This window comes from Pygoscelis adeliae, unplaced genomic scaffold, assembly GCF_000699105.1.
Source record: "Pygoscelis adeliae isolate BGI_AS28 unplaced genomic scaffold, ASM69910v1 Scaffold54, whole genome shotgun sequence".
Taxonomy (NCBI): Eukaryota; Metazoa; Chordata; class Aves; order Sphenisciformes; family Spheniscidae; genus Pygoscelis; species Pygoscelis adeliae.
Genome location: NW_008824982.1, coordinates 3320275 through 3326288, shown reverse-complemented (window position 1 = coordinate 3326288; position 6014 = coordinate 3320275). Strand labels below are relative to the sequence as shown.

At 40.0% G+C, this 6014-nt stretch overlaps 1 long non-coding RNA gene across 1 annotated transcript in view; it reads left to right on the top strand.

Annotated features, from left to right (window-relative positions):
* LOC103918348 overlaps positions 1-6014 on the top strand; it is a 36778-nt gene that overhangs the window by 28362 nt on the left and 2402 nt on the right. The window contains exon 3 of the long non-coding RNA XR_663690.1: positions 4733-4802. This is a non-coding gene — a long non-coding RNA (uncharacterized LOC103918348). The remainder of the gene's footprint in view (positions 1-4732; positions 4803-6014) is intronic.

Here is a 6014-nt window from a genome sequence, read left to right as displayed (position 1 = left end):
AAGATTCACCTCTCCTAAATCTCCTTAGGCTTCTCCCCAGTTGCAAGATCATTAACTGACGCATTCTAAGAAATAATCCAGTCCTGGTTGCTATCTTCAGTTTAAAGTTATGGAAAACAATTGCTTGTTTGTTGACTGTTCGCTATGCATGCACACAGAAGCACCCATGTTCTTGCACCCACGTTGCCTGTGGCTTCCAAAAATGCTGAAAAGAACATTACTTGAGTTGAAATTACGTGGGTTTGTGATAACATAGAATTTTACTTACAAGAAAATACGTTGCTTTAGTAAAGACCTTCTCCCTTTTTTACTGCTTCGCTCATACAGCTTGAGAGAGAATGTGCATCTGCATAGTAGTACTAATGCAGAGGTTAAAACAGAACTTACTCCATAGAAAGATACTGCAGCTGAGGTGCAAGACAAGTCAGTCATTTAAGAAAAAAATAGTCATGGGCTGTGTACAAACTGAAATTTGCTTCACCAGTTGTATTTCAACTCCTGTCCGGCATGATTAGTGACTTTGTTAACAAGGAAAATGCTTTAATGGGTAAGTTATCCTAAGGCTTGTGTAAAACAAAAGGAACTAAATTGATAGATAAAACTCATGTTTATTTTATGCAGTGAAGCATGTGGCTGTCTTAAGTTACCTTTGTTTTTTTTAGTAGGTCTGAACTTTTGCCATCATTAGCTTTTATTGGAACACTTCTAAATAATGCTATTTGCTGTTGCACAGCATATGGTGTGTTAATGCTTTCTTTTTATTTTTAGTATGCCCGAACTATGTGTTCCTCCCTGCAGCATGAGCTGGCTTTCCTTGCTCACATTCCTTGCAGTCCATCTGCCTATAAATGTTTTTAGAGTGCATCGAATGATGATGCTAAGATGCTGATGTGTTAAGTCATTAACAGTAAAAATCAAACATAAAATTTTGTAGTGTATTTGGCCCAAACACATTCCACCACCACCACCGCAAAATCAAGTAGCCTCTGTTTTTTAACTGAAGTCTTACCCGGAAGTTTTTAATCTAAAATGAGCATTTGTCACATTTGTTGAGAGCATCTTTGGGAGCAAATCAGAAATTTTCTCCCGTAGAATGCCTAGTGTTTTGTGGAGAGGAAAGATCAAAGGATTACTTGTGATTAGGGCAGGCAGTGTAAAACAAGTTCTGTCAGACTTGGGGAGAATCTGAGTATTTTTTCCAAGTCATTGTGAAATGAAGGAGCCTGAAAGAGGATACATGCCTGTTAGACACAATTTTGCTAGTAAGTTATATTTTCTTAGAGATGGGTGATTTTCATTAAATAATCCTCATCCAAAACAAAACTATGATTTTGGGATGTTGTGGTATAAAACACTGTATATTTGCAAAGCAGCAGAGGTTGCCACCTCTTCTTGCTTTACCTCAGTGGTTATTGATCTAAAAATACTAACAAACTTAGTTGTCTGTAGTTCACAAGCTGCATTTTTCGCAGTGGGATCCTCCGGATTATTGAGTGTACTTTAGGAGTAAAGCTTGCTCTGGCGGAGCCTTGAACTTAAACTGTTCTTAAGCAAGAGTCCCAGATCTTGTGATCTCATGGTTGAAAAAGGGAAAACAGGTGGTAGGGCTAGATATAATGGTTCTTTCCATTTTTACCAGTGCTCTGACAGCTTCCCCTGGGAAGCTTTCTCTTTAGAAAAGAGATAAAATAGTAAATAGAACTGGAGAGGCATACACAGTGCCTGTCGGCTTCTGACTCCTGCCATCTGCAGTATAAATCCTTGGGTTTAAGAGTTGGTCCTTTACTCGTTTATGCAGCAACAAACAATTTTATTACTTTTTTAAAAAAAGAAAATAAAATCTTCTGTTGTCAGTATATGGCATGCTTCATTCAGTAACACTGTAGTTAAATTAGTGTTGTCTGTCAATGCCTATGTATAACTTTACTCAAGATTTTTTTTTTTAAACTGTTGATTCATAGCAATATCTCTGTATTCTTTGCCAGTTCCAGATCAGTATCTAAATAGTAGAGCAGCATACACCCAGAGTCTTGTATGTAGTAATAGTTTTGTATTTAGTATCAGCATTTTCTAGCACAGTTCATTTTTCCCCAGGGTAGGAAGGTTTTGAGATGAGAATTCTGTGCTGTGTTTCAGTCGGTATAGACAGCTTTGTACTAGTAAACGGGCATATTGTTCTCATCAGCAGCTGCTCAGGGATGAGCAGAAACCATCAGATCACTGGTGCAAACCTAGGTTCCATCAAGAAAGAAGAAATAGGCAGAACTGATGCTGCTTCATCTGGATCAGCAAGGCAGATACTAAGTCGGAACCCTTTGACACTTAAATGAGCATTGTATCCAGGTTTGGATCTTCTTTGGCAGAATGCTTGGGAAAGTAAGTCTTAAATACCTGTGCATAACATGCCACTTCTGGAATGTCACTATCCAAGATTTGGTGGGTTAACCAAACCTTTTTGTTAAAAGCATGTCTGTCTACCCCTCTTTATATTAATTTCCTTTATGATGCAGCCTTTTCTTCAAACCCTTGTGCTAGTGAATAAGTATAGCAGTGTCTAGCTTGTGTGAGTTATCTCAAATGGGTGTTTAAAGGGTTCGGCTCTGATTAAAATCCCACTGATTCTACACTTTAGGTAGTAGGGTGACTCAAAATGCTTTTGTTGGATGTCTTTAACCTCTCCAGCTGTCCTGTCAGTGAAGATGAGTCAGAAGCTGGAGTCCTACAACTAACACTCACTAAATCTGGAAGGCTTAACTGTTAGCATGACTGACTTGGCAGCTTGGGGCAGGGTGTGGACTGGTGCATTACTGAGGTGACAGCAGCCTTTCCGGAGTGCTGCCGCATCTTTCAGAGAAGAGAGGGAAGTCTCTTGGTCCTTTGTTTTACTCTACACTGACAGCGAAAACAGTTCTTTTCCAGGAGAACTGAGCTGACTGTGGGCTAATAGTAGAAACAGTGCTCATGGGAACTTCTCAGGCTGGTTGTATGGTGAACACTTTGTTTACTTCCTATGCAGAAACAGTAAGTCTGGTATTGGGGGGAGGGTGCTGAACACCGAGGGGTCACAGGTCTCTGTCCAGCAGTGGCTCTGGTCCAAGTTCCCCACTTAGGACTTGTCTGCTTGATCTCTTACAGCCAGTGCTCTGTGTGCTGTTAGGCTTCCCTGTTCTGTGACGGCGTCATCAACAGCACCTGGCTGGCCGTGTGCCTGGGACCTTCAAGGCTGGCAAGGAAGGGAGTAATCGGCCTGGCGCCCAGGAACCTTGAGGATGAGAGGGAGGGGAAGAAGAAATCTGTTTGGTTTGTCTACGACCTTCTTGGCCTGATAATGAGGGAAAGGGAACAAATACACGACCTGCTCGGTCACAAAGAATGGCTGCTTGTCTTATAAAATGGCGTTGGTTATGCCAACCGCATTACCAGGTGTCAGGAGCAGGGGGTACCATACCAGTCACACACCTGATGCTCGTTTTGGTAGTGTTGTTCTACGGATATTAAGTGGAAACACCCCTCCTCACAATAAGGATAAAAAAGACTTCATAGAAGTCATCCTGTGCAAACCACGGTTAGAGCCCATATGTCAGATTTGTGGCCTTCCCTGCCTTTGAACCTTCAAAAGGAGGACTCTGCAATTCGTGGTCACCTGGCAACTGCATACACAATACGAGAGTGATTTTTTTCAAGTTACGTCATCTTGATTTAGCCATAGTTACAAACTGCTATTGTCAGGTTATAGATGTGTCTTTTCCTTTTTTCCAGAGAAACTCCACAGATCTAACAGCAAGTTTTTGTAAATTTTTAAATGAAATATCAATAGACTTGTAATTTTAGGTCTATAGGCATAGAGAAACACTGTTTTTCTGTATTTTGTTGATGGTTACCCTGGCTGCATGTTTGAGTACATTTGTGTTTTGGTTTTGCTTTTAGTATAGTGTTAAAACTATTACACAAACAACGCTTTCATATTACTTCCACCATACCTCCTACAGACTTCAATAGAAATGCATACAGGAAACATGATTTAGTTCTAGCTTTATAATACCATTTTAACTGTCCTCCTAAAAATACAGCTTTTACAGCAGTAATCAAAAAATTTTCAACTGTTTTTTTGAAGATTTTTTGAAGCCAGCTGGATTTGGAGTACTCTGCTGAATAGTTGTGGAAAGAAACTAGTCAGTATAATGAAGTTCCTAAGCCTGAGATCTGCTTTAGTCAGGGTCAGAATAAAACAAACTGCAATAAAAATGTTCAAGTTTGCTAACTAGGAAAGAGTATCTTGAAAAACCAAGATTTTGAAAAGTTAGGGAAACTGGCAAGCTAAAAGGGCAGAAAAATCTTTAAGTGTAAAGGCTTGCTAAAGGGACAACTTATGGGATTGGATAAATCTCTTGAAAGTTAATCTTTCTTCTGGCCTTAGAACAGATGCAACTTCCCCAGAAATGGTAGGGGAGGCATGTAAGAAAGTGAGAGTAAGGCAGCACACCAGTGGTATTTTAAGACCGGACAAGGGTACACTCTATAGAAAGTATCCCTGATGTTTTCTGCAGCTTAAGGTGTTTTCTAAAACTAGAGGAAGAGTTGTTGTGTGTTTGGATTTAACTCCTACGTTTGTTTTCACTGTTGGAAAAAAATTGAAGAAAATTGGTCTAAAAGTTTGGGTTTTTTCCATGGCTGAAATTACGCTTTGTGTTATCACACACAGCTTACACCCAGGCTTACCTTCTCTGTCCAGAATACATCCATCCAATTCAGGCTGGGTACTCAGACATTGGAATAGAAGCTGTGAAAATCAAGAATATCTGGTAAGAAAAAATACTGTATTCTTCTGCCTGCTGTTTATTTACATAAAGAGATTTCTTATAACCCATGGCTATATTGTTTCTAATACTTTCTTTTTCTTGACACAAATTTTGTTTTGGCACTTGTCTGTGTTCATCAGGAAAATACCAAGCACTTGGAATATGGTTTAACCTACGCTTCATCTTATGATTTAAAGTATTTGAAAACAGAATTGTCTTGCTTTTAGTGTACTCCACCCCTCTTCGTAAATCCTTCACGGGGAGGAGAGAATCTCAAAGTATAATGTGCCTTAACTCAAGGTTCCTAGCTCTTCACTTCCACTTCTAGATCATTCTTTCAGTTGGGATGATGCAACTCCTTCTGCATCTGAATTACCTGAACTGGATTATAGAACTGATACAGGTTAAAAACTTACTCTCCCCCAGGTGTTTAAGGAATGACTTTTTTGTGTGTCTCTTGTAATCCAGTTTGTCTTGATCTAATAGTTATTGCAGCATAGTGCAGGAGGTAGCACAGCAGGGAGGGATTGGAAAGGATTGAATGACATGGCATTGTTGGGGGAGGTAGGGAGGGGAAAATGTTACCAAACTACAGCCTTTTATGCCCTGAGGCTGCTCTCAGTGTTCTCTCTGTACGCTTTTGAAGGAGCAGCACCTAGCCGAAGAGAACTAGAGGACAGCAGTTTCTGAACAGTAACATGGGGAAAAAGCTTTGTTTCTTCAGGGGAGAAAAGATGGTTATGTTTATGGGGCTTTTTTAGTAATATAACTAGTAAATCTGCAAGTTGAATGTCCTAGTCGTCCTCTCTGTGTGTGACTGGCTTGGTAAAAGAAGAATTTAGTATACAGCTTTAGACTACGGTGTCTGGTTCATAATATTTGTCACTAACACAGAGCACCATAGCCTGAGACTTGTTGCTCAGCACTGAGCGGAGGACCTTTATGATGAGTAGGGAAATGAAAGAAATCTTAAATTGTTACTTGTAATGTCCCTAAAGAAGGTGACTTTGGGATACAATTGTAGCTCTCACCGAGAGGAGGAAGTGATACATTGCTGAGACTACGTTAAATTTCAGGATAAGGCACCAAACATGTGCAAACCACAGACAGAATCTGCCAGAACTGTGAAGTCCAGATGCTCTGTCTGTATTTAGTTCTTACATCTGCAAAATACAGAAGACTACCAGTTGCGGCTCTGTCTTTTTTTAATGGACG